The sequence below is a fragment of the Fukomys damarensis genome, unplaced genomic scaffold (genome assembly GCF_012274545.1).
Source record: "Fukomys damarensis isolate Sample0158 unplaced genomic scaffold, DMR_v1.0_HiC HiC_scaffold_16, whole genome shotgun sequence".
Taxonomy (NCBI): domain Eukaryota; kingdom Metazoa; phylum Chordata; class Mammalia; order Rodentia; family Bathyergidae; genus Fukomys; species Fukomys damarensis.
This window is the reverse complement of record NW_022900928.1, coordinates 92,075,966-92,095,317: the sequence shown is the minus strand read 5'-3', so window position 1 is coordinate 92,095,317 and position 19,352 is coordinate 92,075,966.

Genomic DNA, 19,352 nt, shown 5'->3' with positions numbered 1-19,352 from the left:
CTCTTTCTAGTGCCTTCAAAATTTTACTACAGAGGGGAGGGGAATGGGAAAAAAAGAAGCATGATATATCATGCACAGATACAAATTCCGTATGATGTATATTATCATTATGTGTATCTAAAATATACCAGTAATTTTTTTAAATTAAAAAAAGTTACTATGATGTACCTAGGTATATACTTCTATGGATTTATCCTACTTGGAGTTTTGTGAGCTGAAGTATCATTCATGCTAACGATTTTCTTCAAATTGGATAAGTTTTCAACCCTTATTTCAGATTTCTAAGTCTCTCCTTTTTATCTTTTATATTCCAATTAACTCATTCATTCACTTTTCAGAAACCCTCTCAGTTTTATAGCATTCCTTTTGTAGTATCACACAATGAAAGTACCATTCATTAAAAGAAAGACTTCACCTCCTTTACAGATTTTTGTGATGCTGAGTTTTTGCTACAAATCCAATATATGGAAATTCTACTCATCTTAGGTCATTAAATATCTCCGGTTGCTAGCTGAACTGATTGAATTTCTCTGGAATTTGAAAACACGAGACATTAAAATTTCTTGTAGTGAACTATTGCAAGTTTCGTTTCATAAAATTGGTTTTATTGCAATAACCATATTTTTTCCAATATGTCTTTTAATATAGGGGAAAAAACCCAAATGCATACTACTTCTAAGCAAATATATATGTTGTGGTCTTAGTAAAACCAAATAAAGTTTTTAATTTCCTTTTAACCAGTTTCTTTAATATAATCAGGCAGAGTCAATCTCCAAGCAGAAATAGTAATTACCAAGTAGGTAATATCAAAGAAAGATGAGGGATGTCAAGCTCTGACGTTAAGACATGGGAGAGGGCATTGGGAGAATAAATAACCCAGAAAGAACATGAATCAAAACAAGAGAGTACAGACTTCCTCCTTTAACTTTGTCTTTAGATTTTTGTAATTGTTTTGAAAGCTATTGAGAAGTTGTGTCAAGTATGCAACTGTTCAATAACCATTTTTCTGTTGATTCATGTTGCACATGCAAGTTAGCCATTCTTCCATGTAATAGGAATGATTTTTGGAAAAATACTCAAAAGTTAATAGAAGAAATGCAACATGTACTTTTTATGAAAACAAAATATAATAATTTTTCAGATTACCATTGGATAATTTTGACTACAATTTCAAAGTTAACAGACAGTGTCACTTTTTGATACTTCTGACATGTAAATTCCTAAAACGTATAGGCAGTGAAAGAACATTCCTAAGATACAAAAATGATATTGGTAGTTAAAATACTTAAATTGCTCATCACATATACAGTTTATCATTTTGATTAAAAACAAATGTCAAGATCTTTGCACCTGTTTTGGTGTACACTGACACATCTCCATTCAGACATATGAGTATGGAAATTTTACAACTCAATACCTATTTTTGATAAAAGTGCTGTCTTCTTTGCTTTGTGTTTATTTCGTTCTCTGTTTTGAGAGTTCAGAGTTTGATGAAATTGCTGTCTAAGACACTTGATAAAATTTCACACAGTTCCAGAGACCCTCTGCTTTTCCCCAATTTATCCTATTAGTACTTGTTACACCATCAGAAGCTTGGACAGGTTGCAGCCCGTATTTATGTGATTCTGCAGGTGGAAACACATTTATACGATAAATGAAATAGTAGATATGTGTCTTTCGTCAAAATTCCTCAGAAAAGGTCCAGTAAGTATCCACTGATGTTGCTGATAGAAATGTCCATTTTCTCATCAAGAATTCACTGAAAAGGCAGTAGAAAGCAGGGATATAGATCTATTGCCAAACGGAAGCAGATCAAGTGGTGGACAGGGTGGGGAGTGAGAGAAGGGGAAGGGAACTGGATAAACGTATCAAGATGTGTTATGTACACGTACCAACTCCTCAGGGTAAAGGTAATCATTGTGTATTACAAACATATACTATGGAAAATAAAAATTAAAAGAGTTTGGAAAGCATACATGCTTCAGGGAATCTTTGTTTCCTCAAAATGCTGGCATTTCTCATTGTCTATTTTTTTTGTAGACATATAAATATAACTTTAGAACTATTTACAAAAAGAATTTTTCCCTTTGAAATCACTTGAGTTAAGATGGGAAGAAAATCTTTAAATTCTTTCAAATAGGGAATTCCATAGGGAAACATTAGAATTAATTTAGTAAATCCATAAAATACAAGTGTTAATCAATATTGCATGATAGTGCTGTTTCAGACAGCGGGTATTGACTTACTGACATTAACCCTAGGATTGTGTATTCTTGTTTTTAATATAAGATTTTGTACTTCATAAATAACCATATATTAACCAACCTTAGTCACATCTTTCATCTTTGAGGCTTTTCTGTGGTCCTGCAAAATGTCACTCTTTCTCCTGATTTAAACTATGATTATTGAGGTTTTATCAATACCCTAAGAATGGGATTGGGAGATACGTTAGCCAGTCAAATGTGACAAGTTAATTTGGTTTTCACATTTCTAGCTATATCATCAAAAAACCTGCTTTAATGTGAGGAAAATGGCAGTTTACAATTGCATTAAAATACCAAATGACTGAATTCCATTACTCACAGCACAGTCATGACAGGTCTCTACAGCTATTTATTCTATGTACCTGCCAGTATCACCTGCCAGCAATTTGGGCTCCACGAGTGCTATCCGTGTTAATTCCTCCAAATTCACTACCAAGGAGATGCCATTTCTAAATACAGTTGTTCTCAAATTATTACTCCACTTAAAAGAATTACAGTTGAAGAATTACAGACCTTAAGAGAATTTTCAAATTCTGTACTTCTTCGTATTTGTCTAATCTAGACTACTCAGCATAGAAGTAAACAAACTATCAGAAGATTTGAAAAAAAAATTCAAATGTGACTTTTAGATTGCTTAATAAATAACAAACACAGCTCTTTGAAAGATCCATGATAATGCACTCTTTAAATGTCTTTCTTTTCTTACTTCTTCTACATTTATAAAGAGACTTAACTCATCTCTCAAAAATAGCTTTTTCTGGAGTGGCTTTGCCTTGCGTTAAATCCTGGCTCGGTACTTTTTTAGTTTTGTGTTTATTGCTATGTGATCTATCTTACAGAAGTTCATATTCCTGATCTGTGAATAGTATCTTGCTTATAAGGTTTTGTATACTTACTGGATTCATTAATTCATAAAGTGAGAAGAGGCACATGTCTAGCCTCTATACTTGTTTTAAATCATCATATATTATGTATATTGCTTTAGGTTTTATCAACCCGTGTTTGCAAATATGTACTTTGAAATTTTGATGTATGTCTTTTATCCTAATAACTATTCAATATTTAATATTGGCAAAGTTTTTGCAGTTTACACTTTGTTTCATATAATTCATGTAGTGATGATGACCACTATGGAAGCTTGATATTATTGTAAAACTGTTTTACAAAAGAGGAACCTGAGAGCACATGATCCTATAGAATGAAGAATATAAAAATCACTTTCTCCACTTGGTCCACAAAGGCCTGCTCTTTATAAGAAAAATGTAGTGAGATACACTAATAATAATATCCATTAACCAAGTTAGACATGACACATGCATTATCTTTAATCTTAGAAGTGATTCAATACCATTTATTATTATTAGCTATGTACAGACGAAGAACCTGAAGACTGATACAGGTGACTAAAGTACCTGGTAAGAGAATAATCCAGAAGAAAGATCCAAATATCTTGACTCCAATACCCTGATTTTACCATGGTCCATTGCTCCTAATTAATATCTAATGAAAAAGATAAATGATTCATTTTAAACCAATTGAGTAGTTTTACTTCTATCACAACTTTTTAAGCATATAGTTTATTAAGCAAAGGCATAATAAGATTAATTTTTAGTAACTAAACACATTTATCATATATAGGTGAATGATTTCCAATATTCTTGAACCTTTATTTCCTGTCACTGTGATATTAATTTGGGGAATTGGGACTTAGGATATTTTCTAATGTTTTTCCTGAAAACTGAAAAATCAACCACCATCTTACAGATACATTAAAAAAATGCCATCAGTTAAATGCTATTTACCATAGTATTATTTTATTTTTATACTAAGTATCCTCTGATAACCTGGAGTTGTAGCTTCATGTCATATAAACAACAAATCTCATGTGGGTTACTTACTAATTCAGTGTATCATCATATTGTACTCAAGTATTCATTAAAATGTGCTTCATATATATGGATACTAAAAAGCAAAACTTCAGAAAATAAGCAATAGACATGTATTCTGACAAAATAAAAGGAATGCTGTCTGAACAAATGCAATGATTATACTAATAAAGTTTTAAAGTCAATCAGCTGGTATTAATATTAAGACAGAAATTCAGGGTACTTTCTCCTCTAAATGGGCCAATAATATTTCAAATCTATATTTTTATCAAAATAGCTCAAGAATTAAATAAAATGAGCTCCAAGGTTGAACATGAAAATGTATAAATTTGACATAACTAAAATAGTCAGTGTTGTGTGAGACACAGGCAGTCCATTTCATGACAATCACCAAGGTTTACTTATGGTTCCAATTAAATTATTTTTTCCAGAATATCACTCTGAATCATGACTTTTGGACTGGGTTTATGATTTTAATCTAGACAAGCTAAAATTTTACATAATTATATAAATATGATTATAAAAAATGTAAATGCCAGTGGCCCTAACAGTTTAAAAGCAGTAAATTTACCAAAACACTTTCTAGAAAAGGGAGTATCAGTCACAGGAGAATGACGTCTTCATGATTTTATTTTGTTTCTTTTTTTTTGGTACTGGGGATCGAACTCAGGTTCTTGGGCTTGCGAGGTAGGCCACCAAACCGCTGAGCTAAATTCCCAGCAATTCCTTCATGGTTTTATAACTTGGGTGTAGGAACTAGCCTACAAGATGAGCTCAAACCTGACCAATGGTGATTAAGATAAAAAATAAAAAGACATAGCAACAGAATAAAATCTGGGGGCCAAGAGGATAGTATCTTCCTCTGATTTAAGAGTTCCAAATGACTGGTGCACCTTGGCTTTATTCACTCAGACATGGGCGTGCAATTAGAGTTCCACAGGATTCATTGATTCCCACCCCGAAGGGTACTTCTTCCGGTAAACAACTTATCTTCAGGTGTTTTACTTTTCTCTGCAGGGTGCCAGCACATTTGCATTCCCACTTACTTCTCAGTGCTTACGGAGGAGGCCAATTAGGTCTCATTCTTGCCATCTGGTACCTGATAGTTGGGAATTCAAAAACACAATATCTGAAATTGTTAAATGAGAAAATGTGTGCAAAATATGAACAGAATGTGAAATAGAGAAAAATTGGTTTACATAAAATTAAATTTAATTTCTATTCTTTAAAATGAGACAAGCAAATTCCACATAAGTTTATAAATCAAGAAACTGATACATAAGATATATATTACATAATTCATAATGGAAATACTGGAAGCAAAAAAGAAAAAAGCTAATTGCTGTTAAAAGCAGTTATCCTTGAAAGATAGAGTGAAAGGGAGGAAAGCTTCACAGATGTACAAGTGTACTCAATTCTGCTTTAATTTCTATTTTGTTTTTGTTTTGATTTTTTTACTTATTAAGTGACTTTAAAATTAATTACAACCATTTACTCTTCCAAATAACTTTCTCATATGAGTTATATCACATTAGTTAGGATTATTCTTTAAATTTTTCAAAATATTCCCTTTATTTGACAAAGTAAAACAATGGTTTGAAACAACTTGCTTGAATATTTGAATATCAGAATATTAAACCCTTATGAGTTTGAAGAAAATTTATTAATTTTCAATTACCATGACTACCTTGTTTGATATATTCTTTGACCCTTTCTTGAAGCATACATAATATATACATATATTTATAGTTTTTATAAAACTTTAAAAATTATCCTATAAATATTATTTAACTCCCTGAAGGCTAATTAAGAGAGCTTTTGATTAATTTACCATAGACACTATTGCCAAAAAACAGTATTTTTAAAATTGAAAAGATATAAAACCAAAAATCATAAAGATTATAACACTGTGGAATTTAGTAAGTAAACATATTTTTCAACAACTATCAAAATCTAGTTTGAAAATCTTCTACTCATACAAAGGAAAATACCAGTTAACCATTTGCTCCTCATCCATACTCTCTGCCAGTCTCAGGCAACAAGCAATCTGCTTTCTGGGTTTATGAATATATCTACTCTGGATAATTCACAGAAAAAGATTCGTGTAACATGTAATGTTTTTCATTATGCTGTTAGCAAAATATTTTCAGGGTTCATCCCTGTTTTGCATTGATTTAAATACTTAATTCCTTTTTAATAGAAGGAGTGTATACCATGTTGATTACTCACTCATCCATTGAGTGACACTGGGCTTTCATGAATATGATGACTTTTTCTTTTTCTTTACAAATAAAGAGTAAACTTGATAGGTCATATAGGAATCACATTCATATCTATGTTCCACAGTGGCAGTAGCATTTTACACTAGCAAAATACCAGGATTGCAAATTATCCACATTTTCTTCAACATGTATTTGCTTTAAAAATCTATAAGCATTTTAGGGCCGGGGATTTAGCTCAGCGGTTCAGTGGCATGCCTTGCAAGCTCAAGGTCTTGAGTTCAATCCCCAGTACCAAAAGAAAAGTTGTAAAAAAAAAATCTATAAGCATCTTAGTGGTTGTGAAGAATTTTCTCACTGTACTTATGATTTGTCCTTTCTTAGTGACCATTGTAGATGAACAGTATCTTATTTGTTTTTTGGCCAATTGTGTATCTTCTTTGCAAAAGACTTACTTGGATCTTTCATCTTTTTTTTTTTCCAGTACCCAGGATTGATTTCATCCATTTTTAAATCAGTTCTTTGTTACTGAATTGTAAGGGTTCTTTACATCTTTAGGATAGTGATGTCTTATCAGAGATATGATTTGTGAGTTTTTACTCCCAATGTATAAATTGATTTGTCACTTTCTTAATGTTCTCTGTGACTAGTTGCCAGTTGTTTTTCTTTTCTTTACTTTTTTTTGAAGTCTAGTATATCTATTTCATTTGTTGCTTCATCTTTTGCATTCATTTCTAAAACTCCATTGCCAGATGTAAGTGATGAAGATTTATGTTTCTGCTACTAAGAATTTTACTTTTAATTCTTATATATTGGTTGTTGACCCAGTGTAAGTTAATGTTTCCAAATGGTGTAAGGTATGGAAGTAATTTTATCCTTTTACAAGGTGGTCAGTATTTAGCCCTTTTTTTCCTATTTCACATTGTCCATTATATTATTAGGATCTCATGTGCTATTATAGTTTAATAAGGGAAAGGAAAAAGTATGAGAAAATGAAGAAATGAAAATGAAGTGTTTGTAAAGGGGGAGGGGAGGAGGGGTGAAGGGAGGGCAGGGACAAGGGGGAAAAACGAGAACAAAGACCTGTCATGTGAAGGTACAAGATCCCAATAATGAATGTAACTGTACTGTATACCTAAAATGTACCAATAACTCAATGAGGAAAATAAAAAACAAATTAAGTTCATAAACTGAGGCACCACTGTATAGGCATTTTAAATCTTTGCTCAATCAAGTCTTCTAAAATTTGTTTGACCAAAATAAGCTTTATATTTAAGTCCATTAAGATGAAAAATGAAAATATAGGCTCTTTATGGTAGGGGTTGTCTTCTTGAACATATGCAATATCTAAGTCAATTTCTATTATTTTATTTTCCTAACAAATCCTTCAGCTTTCTGGCTTCTCCTCATTAGGTGAAATTAAGACAGTCTCATCAAACTTAATTCCAAGCTAACATAGTTTCAACAACATGACTACATTTACCATTTGAAAAACAAAAACAAAAAAAGCCTTAAAGATACAATTTTTTGCTACCAAGTCCCAGGGGGGAAAAATTATTTTTACCTTTCAGAATTTGCACACCTTACAACAATAGGGCATAAATCAGAGTAAAGCTGTGAACTACATACTTTCTGATGAAACAAGGCATAAGGATTTGAGATTGTGTGTGAGATAGTGCTCAGTCTTAAATTGCACTTTGTGTACTATTCATATAGCACATTTTTCAGAGAAAATGTTTGTAAATATTTCAGAGAAAATGCTTTTAATGTTGGTAAAACTCAATTTTAGCATGAGCATTTTAATAACATTGCATAAATAATTTTATAAATAAGAATATCCTAACACATATGGTTTATTTTGAAAATGTTCATATTGAGCAGAAATTCTGAGTTTAAGTGGTCAGGATTTTACAGCTAAACTTTTGGCATTTTTGAGCACTAAAATATGAATTGGAATGTGACATCTAAACTATGTTGTCTTACATTAAATATTTTTAAGTCAAAGCTATGGTTTCAACAATTCAATTCAATAAAATACAATTCAATTATTGCTGATTTCACAGATGCTCTGCTAATATCTGGATGAATATATGACAACGTTTGAATATAATCCTTTTTAATATACTAGAAATGTGAAGATGATTTTCAGAGGCAATTATTTCTGTTTTATTCATTTGTATATCTCCAATACTCAATTCTTAGGAAAGATTCCTTATAAAAACTTGTTGAATATGGGCTGATCATTAGTATAATAAAACGGAATGAACAATGCATTATATATTTATAAAAAAGAGAACATTTGCTGAAAATTATAAATGTTATTTATGCTGACTCTAGATCATTAATTTCCCATAAGTGATTTGCCCCTAAGAATGTAAATTTCAAGAATTAATATTTGTAAGTTCCATTTCTAGGTCCACTGGGGGAATAATCAAAAGAGAAGGAAAGTGTGTTACCTTAGGATTTAGGGGTCCTCACCCTTTGAAAGTATAAGCCTCTGGATTCTTTCCTAAAAGATGTGCATTTCCATGAAATTTGTTTAAAACTTCAGGGTTCTATATGGATGCTCACTCACATCCCATGGTGACATGAGGTTAGGAATTATCCGACCAAAGCATCTAGTGGTATGAAAAAGGTCTCATAGTCTTCCCCTGGTTACTGGTGCACCTCAGATTCTAAGGGAATTAGAACAGGGCTATGTTTGAATGCAACGCAGGTTTATCAAATGACATTTAGCCAAGGAGTGCTGCGTGTTACTTGGAGCTTTCCTCAGACAGACTTACGCTACTTGTACATGCAGATATTCCATCTGCTAGACAAGAATCTTGTTTGGTAATTGCAAAGTGGAAGAGAAAATATCAGACAAAATAAGTAAACACTAATCTACAAATAGTTCGCCCCACAAGAAAACTAGAGTGTCAAAGTATAGAAGCCCTGAGTTCTGACATATCATAAGCAGAGGACATTACCTTGTAAAAATGAGAAAACCTAGATGCTCAGAAAACTGCAAATGTGATCAGGGTTTATACTTCCTGAAGCTTCCAAAAGATGTGGAGCTCTTTGTATTAACTGGTTTTTGCATCCTGGAAGATATAGAAGTCATCACCTGACTTCTGCCAAGGGCCTGCTGCAGAATGGAGAAACCAGCTTGCACTCATGTCCTCCTCCAGCTTTTTTATTGCATAGTAAATATTGTTTCATTGTCCAACAAAGAATGACCCTTCTTATATCCTTTCAAATTTTTCTTCTTTGATTCATTTCCTTCTGGCTTACCATTCACAACCCTCAGATCTCTTCCTTTTATAGAGAAATTATAAAAATGTGCATTTGCATTTATAAACTGTACAGTGTTCATCCTGTTTGCATTTCACTATATCCTGATCTGAATTCTGTTTCTCTTGTGATTGTCAAGATGCTAAAGCCAATGAAACTTGATATTCTCCATTTGACTTGTTCTAATTTCTAAAATTTATGTTTAATACTTTCACCTTCTTGAAGCTTGATCATGTCTAGAAAAGTTAGTGCAAATTATTGCATTTTTTGTAGGAACTACCTTATTTGAAGGATCATATTTTCTTTTCAAGTATTAGAGTTTAGTCCTGCAGCTCGAACCCTTCTAATTTCTAATCCTTTCAAAATTTTTACCTTATCTCATTAAAAATCTATTTAATGTACCTATATAGAGAGTTACTTAAAATATTTATAGATTGTCTCCCAGTTTAATTATAAATGTTAATTATAAATTATAACAGGTTAATTATAAACTCTTACTCTACTATTCCAAATATTCTCGTTTCCTTTTCTTAGAAATTGAATCTGCATTAGAAAACGTCTGACAACAACAGAGTTTATTACATATATTTGTTATCATTTGCACTTGTAGGGATTTTTGGTATCACTGAAATTTTTCACTAAAATGGAAAAGAAATGTGCTCACCTTACCCTGTTAAATTATATAACACAAGCATTTCTATTTTTCTATCAGCTAGAAGAACTTTAGAAATTCTCTCTTATATTTCCATGTCAGCTATTCAGCAATATTAATGGCATATTTATAAAATTTAAATATAAACAATGATCAAAGCTTTATTTCTTCAAAAATTTCCACCACCAGTGTATCATTCAGAGATCCAGCATCCCGGCCAGGACTGTGGTTTTGGGCCCTCTCTTCTCCTCTGTTTATCTCTTCTCATCCAGTGTCTATACAGGATAGTATTTCAGTGCAGAACAATGTCATTTCACATCTGAACTACAACAAAACTGTATCAGCCTTTTAGATTCCGAATAATCAGGTAATATTTATTTCTGCAATTTCATTTCATCTTTTTTTTCTCTTGTTTTCATTTGATTTCACTGATTTGGACTCAAGTACAGAGAGTAAAATTCCTCTCATAAAACATCAGTGTGTGTGAAGCCTTTCTGATTTTTTTAAAATTCAAGTTTATTGGTATATAATAGGTATAAAATAGGTATACAAGATAATGACATTCATCACTGGGAATTTGTACCTTTACACAATATATCTTAGTACTTATATATTTCCCCAGTCTCCTGACCTCTCTTCAACCCCTCCACCCCTCCTATTTACAAAGATTTTGTTTCCATTTTATTTCTTTTTTCATATTTATTCCCTTCCCTTCTTTCCTTTCCCTTACCCTTCTGACTTCTCCTTCCCCTTTGGGCATTTTCTTCTGATTTTATCTAAGTATACTCCTTTTATTTTTTTCTTCACTTTTATACCACTATTATCCTATAAAACTACTTAAATGGTTTTGAACTGTCACTGAATTTGAAATATTCTTCTTTTACTTACAAAAAGGCATTAAAATTAAAAATAAAGAAAGAAGAAAAAAAGAAGTAAAATCATGAAAATTGGTTCCAGCAAGTATAGCAATCAGGAGTAGAACAAAGGCCTTGACTTTAAATGCTAAGGAGTGAATTTCACTCACCCTTTCCTTTCCTCTGGAAGGTGAATCTCATTGACTAGCTTTCAGTCACAGCAACATTCTCAAGTTCTTAATTTTTTTTTGAAGCTCTGACACTTGCTGCCAGCTCTTCCTGACACACATATTACCTGCATTTCTCACCTGCCACACCTCTGTTACTGTCCAAATGGGATTCTAAATGAGCATCTGAAATGAACAGACATGTCTGAGACAAACAAGTAAAAGCAACAAAGAAACTTATGAAAATATGGTCACCATCACTGGTCATTTGAAAGATGCAGATGAAAACAACACAGATTCCATCTCACCCCAGAAAGAATGGCTGCCATCAAGAAATCAACCAATAACAAATGCTGGTAGGGCTGCGGGGAGACAGGAACTCTTCTCTATTGTTGGCGGGAGTGCAGACTGGTGCAACCACTGTGGAAATCAACATGGAGTTACTTCAAACAACTACGATTAGAAGTCCCATTTGACCCAGCCATGCCTCTGCTGGGGATCTTCCCAAAAGGATTAAAAGAATCATGCCACAGAGATATATGCTCACCCATATTTATGGCAGCATCATTTGTAATAGCTAAAACTTAGCTAAGAGTGTAATAGCAGCACAGTTTGTAAAATCTAAAATAGCCATGCTCTTCAGTGAAATTAATAAGTCACATGTGTAAAAACCAAATAGTTTCTCTGGTATGGAAAACTAAAAGTGTAAATAAGGATCGAAATATATAATTTATAATGTGTAACTGGAAGAAAAGGTAAGGAGTACAGGAAATGGGAGGGGTAGGGGAAAGGGAAAAAGGAAAAGGAAAAAAACATGTAAAAAGGGAAAACATGGAAACAAAGTCTTTGTAAACAGGGAGGGATGGAGAGGGTGAAGGGAGGGCTGTGAAATGGGGAAAAATAAGAACCAAAATAAGTCACGTAAAGGTACAAGATCCCAATGATGAATGTAACTGTATAGTATACCTAAAATGTACTGATAAATTTAATAAAGATAAAAAATAAATGTAGCTTACTAAGGAATCCTTTCTTTGATTCCAATTCTGCTGTCCCCATTACTTCCTCCTAGTGCACCCTGTTTCATTCTTTTAAATCTTTTAATCATATGTTAAAATTGTTCTTAAGCACTTATTTGATTGTAATTCCCAGAGAGTCTCATATTCCAAATACTGGCATGTATTTCCTCACTGAGCCCCTAGAATCAATTACAGTGCCAGACATAGAGCACACGACTAATGCAGAGATATCGGATGAGTAAAAAAATGACTTCTACCATTTTGTCGTATTCTTTCTGTGCAGTTAACGAGCATGCATACTCATTCAGGCTTGCAAGTTACGGATTAAAATCCTAAATGATTCTCTCTGACCTCAAAACATTCTTCTTGGTTGGGTGGCTGCCCCTTAAGCAATAATAAGTCTTAACCTCTTTATAGAAAACATTCCATGTCACTTCTTATTTTCTTGCATTGAGAATTTATATTATGTTACATGCATTATTGGCCTGATAAGGTTTCCTTGAAATCATGCTCATTGTGAGTTCTTTGCAAATAAAAGTTAGCTTCTGTTTTATTCTAAAATATCAGTCAATTTAATATCATAGCAATAAATATATAACTGATAAACTTGTTTTACAGCTGATTTAAAATGTAGTTCATGTTCATATATTCCATTAAATTCAAAGATTTTATATTTGAAATATATATCATATATTTTATATACATATTCACATATATGTTTTATATTTAATTAGCAGGTCTTTTTTGTATCTTCAGTGTGTGGGCAGAAATAAATCACTAATTGCTCTCCATTGACATCAACTACCTCTTAAATATTTCAATACATGCCATCAAGTTGTTTATAAATGTAAATTCTAAAACTAATCTTCCAACGCTTTCCTTCCCTCTGCATTGTATCACAAGAAATGGTCTCTGGCTATGTCATCTTGTAATAGCCAGCCTGACTCCATGTTGTGCCTCAATGCCAGTTTGTACCTGCATGGGAACAAAGGGCCCGCACTTGAACAGAGCACCCAAAACCCCCACATCCTGCTTGGGAGTAAAATTGCTACAGTTGCAGGATATTTTGTAGTTCACCCTAGTGCGTGTGAAACTGCCTGTGCCCCCGACTAACCCGGCATGGTTCTGCTTCTGTAAGATTCCTATTGCTCTCCCCTGAGCCCTCCCCAACTGAAAGTATGATTTAGAGGGAGAAATCAAACCGCTTCTCATTGGCTGGGAAATCTCTGAGTCCTAGCTACCTCAGCCACCAGCTATATAATAAAAGGGCTTGAATTTTGCACGAAGAGTGTCGTATCTGTATTGTTCGAACTCATCCACCCATAACAATCTTATTTGTAAATAAAATTTTATATCCATTAAATTAAATAAAGGCATAAAAGAACCCATGTGGAAGAAAATATATTTAAAAACGATATCTGTGGTCATTTTAAAAAGTAAAATGTACTTCACAAAATAGAAGAAAAATGGTTTGATTATGGACGTTCAGCATGGAAGCCATGTGCCTCACTAGCAAGCTGCTAAAGACATTGCCAAAACCAAAATAAATCTTTCTCTTCATATTGCCAGGAAAGCAGCCCTTTCCACACAGGTTCTCAGGATAAACTGTCTCTGGTCCTCACCTAAGCGGGCTTGAGAGACCCCAGAGAACACATCGCTCATTCTAGTTCACTTGTAATTGGTGTAGTCAGGTGTGTTTTTGCTAGTTACTTTTAAATGAAAAAATAAATTTCTCCTACATTTCTGAATACAGCTCAGTCTTCATTTGGGAGTGATTCTCCACCTGAAGTTAGACTTCTATGTTCCTGGGAAAATGGGAGGCAGGGACCCTTTCTTCCTTGATAATTATATTTCAAAGACAACACTCCCAGGTCCTGAAGGGAAAATTCCAGGGTGCTTATTTAGCCTTTTAAAAGATTTACATACATTTCAAAGAGGCAGAGAAAGTATTTAACGAGTTTTCTAAATGCTTTAAGGAAAATAAAGGGGGGAAGGAGATATCTCTGTTTTCAACAGGGAAAATTAAGTCTCTTCTTTTTAATTTTATTTCCCCTTACAGCAGACTCAAAGTTACAATGAGGTATAAGGTATTTGTAGGTTTTAAGCAAATATTTTCTTTTGCTTATTATAAAGATGACTTCAAAGGTAGAACAAAGAAGAAAAGATGTTGAAAAAGAAGCCTGAGAATGTAACAACTGTTCTCTTGGGCAAAATAGGAAGTTAGACTTACTACATGTGAATTCAGGGAAAGTTAGGAATAAATAAGTAAAATTTGAGGGAAACACGTTTCAACATAACCATAGGGAAGGAACTATCCAACAGGCTGAACTGGACAGCACTATTCCTTGTTGGCATTTACCAGAGCTTAATAAGCCTTCTTTGAACATTTGATCAGAGAGGAAAGTGCCGATATGATCCACTATTAATTGGGTGGTTGAACTTCAACAAGTTACTTTCCAGGATTTTTTTCAAATCTACCTGTTCTAGTTACTTTCTAGTTGCTGACACAAATACCCAACACCCACGGCTTAATGGAGGAAAGATGTATTTTAACTCAATTTTTGGAGATTTCAATCTATAGTAAGTAGGCTGGCTCTAAAACAGGACAGAATGGCATATGGACATGACCAAAGATAAAAAGTTCATATCATGGCAGGCAAGAAGCAGCCAATAGCAAAACAGCAAGCCTTCCTTTCCCTTTTTATTCCATTTAGGTTGCAAGCCTCTTTTCTTTTCTCTTCTCTTCTTTTCTTTTCTTTTCTTTTCTTTTGTTTTCTTTTCCTTCTCTCTCTCTCTCTTTTTTTAACCAGAGATAGAACTCCAGTCCTTGTGTTTGTAAGGCAGGCAGCAGAACCACTGAGCTGAACCCTTGGTTGGGTTGCAAGCCTCTTGCTTGGTGCCATCTGCACCTAGGGTGGATCTTCCCATATCCAAATCCAGAACTATGCCAAGCTAATCAGTGATCCAGTATTGCACACCCACAATCCAGGCACCTCCCCATGAGTTCATGTTGCTTTATTTAAGGAGACGTTTAGATATAAGCCATAACACCGGAGTTTTGTGATTTATTTACCTATTTTATGAAATAGAAAAAAAGTCTGTATTTCTAAAGGTATGGTAAGTAAAATGATTGATACAATATGATTAATCTAACATTTTAGTTTGAAGCCTCCCAGCTTGAGAGATTGCCCTGTGGACGGGGTTGTTTTGTTCACAATATTAGCTGGGCTATTTTAAAGGCCAGGGTGCAGAGCTACTAAGAAAACACTTTATTAACAATTATTTTATTTACCAGATTGTACAGTCTGCTTCTAGAGTTCAGGAAAACATCTAGGCTTAAGAAAATACTACTGTGGCTAAATACAAAGGTACAAAATAGAGTAATAGCAAAGACTATTTGCACTAAAATCAAGGAAGAGCAGAGAGATGGAATACAGACCAGGTTCAATATACCATGAATGTCACATAAGAAAATAATAGCCCTGAAAGAAATGAAAGGAGTGAGCAGAGAAGGTGAAAGACATCTTAAGGAGAATAAAAGTTTTAAATGCTCTAAAAGAAACTGAAGCCCAAGAGGTTACTTCAGGGTCAGAGCCAGTCGAAAATAAGCAAGACCTTGATCAAAGTACATTGAACAGTTGAAAAAATCAGTGCCTGTGTTTGGAACATGCCCAAATGATTTTGCTATGGTTTGTCAAAAGGTTTAAGATCATAATTCATAAAGCTAGATTGTTTTTTCTAATATTTTGTCGCCAGAATTTACTTCTTTACTCTGGTAGTTAAAGTGAAGTGTTCATTTCGCACAGCAGTTTTCCTTTTGGTTTTAATGTGCTGGAGTTTAATAACCAATAACAAAAGCTGAAGATAGCTTTCAATCTCTGCTTTTGAACATACTGGCTGCATTGTGCTCTATGCAGGCTCTCGGTTATTTTTTTTTCCTTAAAAGGTAAACTAGAGAAAATTATTTCTTAAGTTTGTCTTAAGGAATGAATGATAATAACCCAAAAATGTTTGGTATAAAGGTTAATGCCTGTTAAACACCCCATAAGCAATAACTAACCATATAATTATACTCTATTAGCCTTGTATTATATTTGTCGTATCATATTTGAAAATCTATTTTTCAGTCATTGTAGTATACGTTGCAGTTCACATAATGGCAGCACAATCTCAGTTCTTCATGGTATTGATATCTGAGTTTGCAATGTCTTGCAGAATTCCAACAATATCTATGTATCATTTTCATTTCTGTTTCTATTAAATTTGTTCCTTTTGGAAAGGGAAAGATAATGTTCAAATTTTTTATTGTACTTTCTGAAGGAAAAGATACACCAAACAATAGGCCATAAAAGGTAATGGCCTTAAATGTTATAGAGCTATAAAGGAAAGGGATTAGAACATCCCTACTATGTGTCAAATATTTGAAATGCATTTTCATTATTATGAAGACATTTTGCTTCCTATAGTTTAGTTATTGTTTGCATAATAAATTTTTAAAAAAATTTTTCATACATGAGATTTATAAATAATTTCTTATAAAAAATAGTCCAAATGATAATTCCAAAACTACATTTAAACTTTTACATAACAAATTCTTAGAAGGAACTTTTTTTATTTTTTGAAATAACAATGGGAACACCTTTACGATGTTCCCCAAATCTGCCCTTTCTAACACTTCCCCCACTGGTGATAGTGTCTTCATTTTTCTAGTGATTCAGGACAAAATATCATCTTGGAAGTCACCCTTAATTCTAAGTCTGCAAATGTTGCCAGGTCTACCTTGAAAATATACCATCAATATTATCACTTGTTTCTACTCTAGGACTGCCTGCCTGATTAAAGACACCATCGTGTGAAACACTGCCAAAGCTTTTCATCTGCTCTCATTAATTCTTCCCTTGGTCTCCACTGCTTCAGTCTATTTTCAGTACAGCAGATACTCATCATTTTAAGTGAAAGTGATATGTTTACTTCTTTGTCCAAAATGATAGCTTCTCACCTCCTTCAGAGTAAAAATCCAATCTTAAAAATAGCTTCCAAGCCCTGCATGCATATGTAACACTTTGCAGTAAACTCCAAGTACCTCTGGGAATACAAACTTTTATCACTGCCTTAAAAAAAAAAAAAAATGACCTCTGCTTCAGAGCTACAAGTTGTGATCAAAAAGTAAGGTACATGTTTAAATTTTAAAAATATTTATTACAATAAAAATGCAATGCCATGAATTCCCCTTAAAATACTCTGTCTTTCTTCAGTTACACTTACTCTATTATTCTTGCCACTTTCTGAAGCAGTCTTGGAAGTCACCTTTTGAGAACGTTTTCAGTTGTGCTCTTGCAGTCTCCTTGATGTCCTGAATCAATTCAAAACCTTTCCTTCATCATCATTTTCCCTGTGGGGAAGAGCCAGAAGGGACATGGTGCTTAACATGCACAAAGACACATCATGTTTTTATGGGCCTACTTTTAGCAGTGTTTATTGTCTTACAAAGATAATTCATGAATGATACATTTGCAAAACTGCTTCAGAAATTGACAAGAGGGTGAGATAATGTGTTCAGGGTGAGGGGGGAGGTTTTGAGGGTTTTTAATGGCAATGTGTGCTTTAGTGTAATGACTTATTTTAGAAATTAGACATTCCCCATATATTTTGATCACACTTCATACATGTAGTAGTAACTCAGAGTCTTCACACTTACTTTGCCTTTGCATGGAAACATATTCCCCCTTTCCCTCTGCTCTTATGTTTTCATGATCTGTTGTCTCTTTTTCCTTAACTCTCACACGTGACATTTCCTATGAGGGCTTCTCTAAACATTGTCATTCTAGCACAACTCTCTACACACACCCCTTGTCTCCTAATTTTTTCTGCTAACTTCCTTTTATACCATGGATCACTCTGAAATGATAACTTTTCTATTTATTTATATGCTTCTCTGAAAACAAATTGTGATCCAAGAAAATGGGGATTATTTTTATAACCACCTGTTAGTGTAACTACATTAACTAAAAATAGATTAACTTGTAGCTAGTAGATTTTTTCACTTCCTTTTTCTAAATTATATTTATTCCACTTTTATTACTGAAGTAAATATGAGTATAAAGTTTTAGATTGGTATTTACTTTTTTTTTAGCACTTAGAAGACACCATTCCCTTGTCTTCTGATTTCCACAGTCTTGTGCTCCAGTGTCAGCTGTTAAACATTTTTTTAATTGAGTTTTTTGCTACTTTTTAAGTATACAGTACAGTTTCCTTTATCACTGGGATCTTGTAAACATTCTTTTGAAGGCAAGACTTTTTTCCCTGTCAGGTTATGCCTCTTTTTTGTTCTCTTTCTTCTGACATTAAAGTTCCATTGTGTTAGACTTCATCGTATTACATATGGCCTTTGTATTCATTTTCTTCCATTTTTTCTTTATGATATCACTTTAAATTTTTCTGATATTTTATTTCATTTTATTTATTATTTATTTTTTATTGGTACCAGGGATTGAACTCGGGTCATTGCGCTGTGAGGCAGGAGGCAGGAACCACTGACCTAAATCCCCAGCCCTTTATTTGATTTTATCTTCTAATTTACTTATAATACCTTGAGTTGTTTTGGGCCTTACATCAAATTCTCATTGTGATGTTTTAGTTTCAGCATTTGAATTTTATTAGTTTAAAATTTTTAAGCTTTAGAATTTTTAATTCTCTGAAAAATTTCTCCATTCAACTTTTAATTCCACCCATTTATTATTTCTGATAAAAAAAACTATGTCTGGTAACACAATATATTTCCTGTGTGCCTTTTACATTTTCTAGTGTTCTCTAAATTTATGTCATGTTTAATCTTCTTGCAGTTTTTATACTTGTGTTTTGCATAATATATTAAATTCATAAAAATTCATTGTCTTTTAATAGCATTATTATTTTCTGCTAATGAAGACTAAATTAACCTTGACATAAGACCTTGTCCTTATGATCTCTATTGTGTTTTGTTTTCTATTATTTCTTTCTTTCCTTTTTTTTTTTTTTTTTT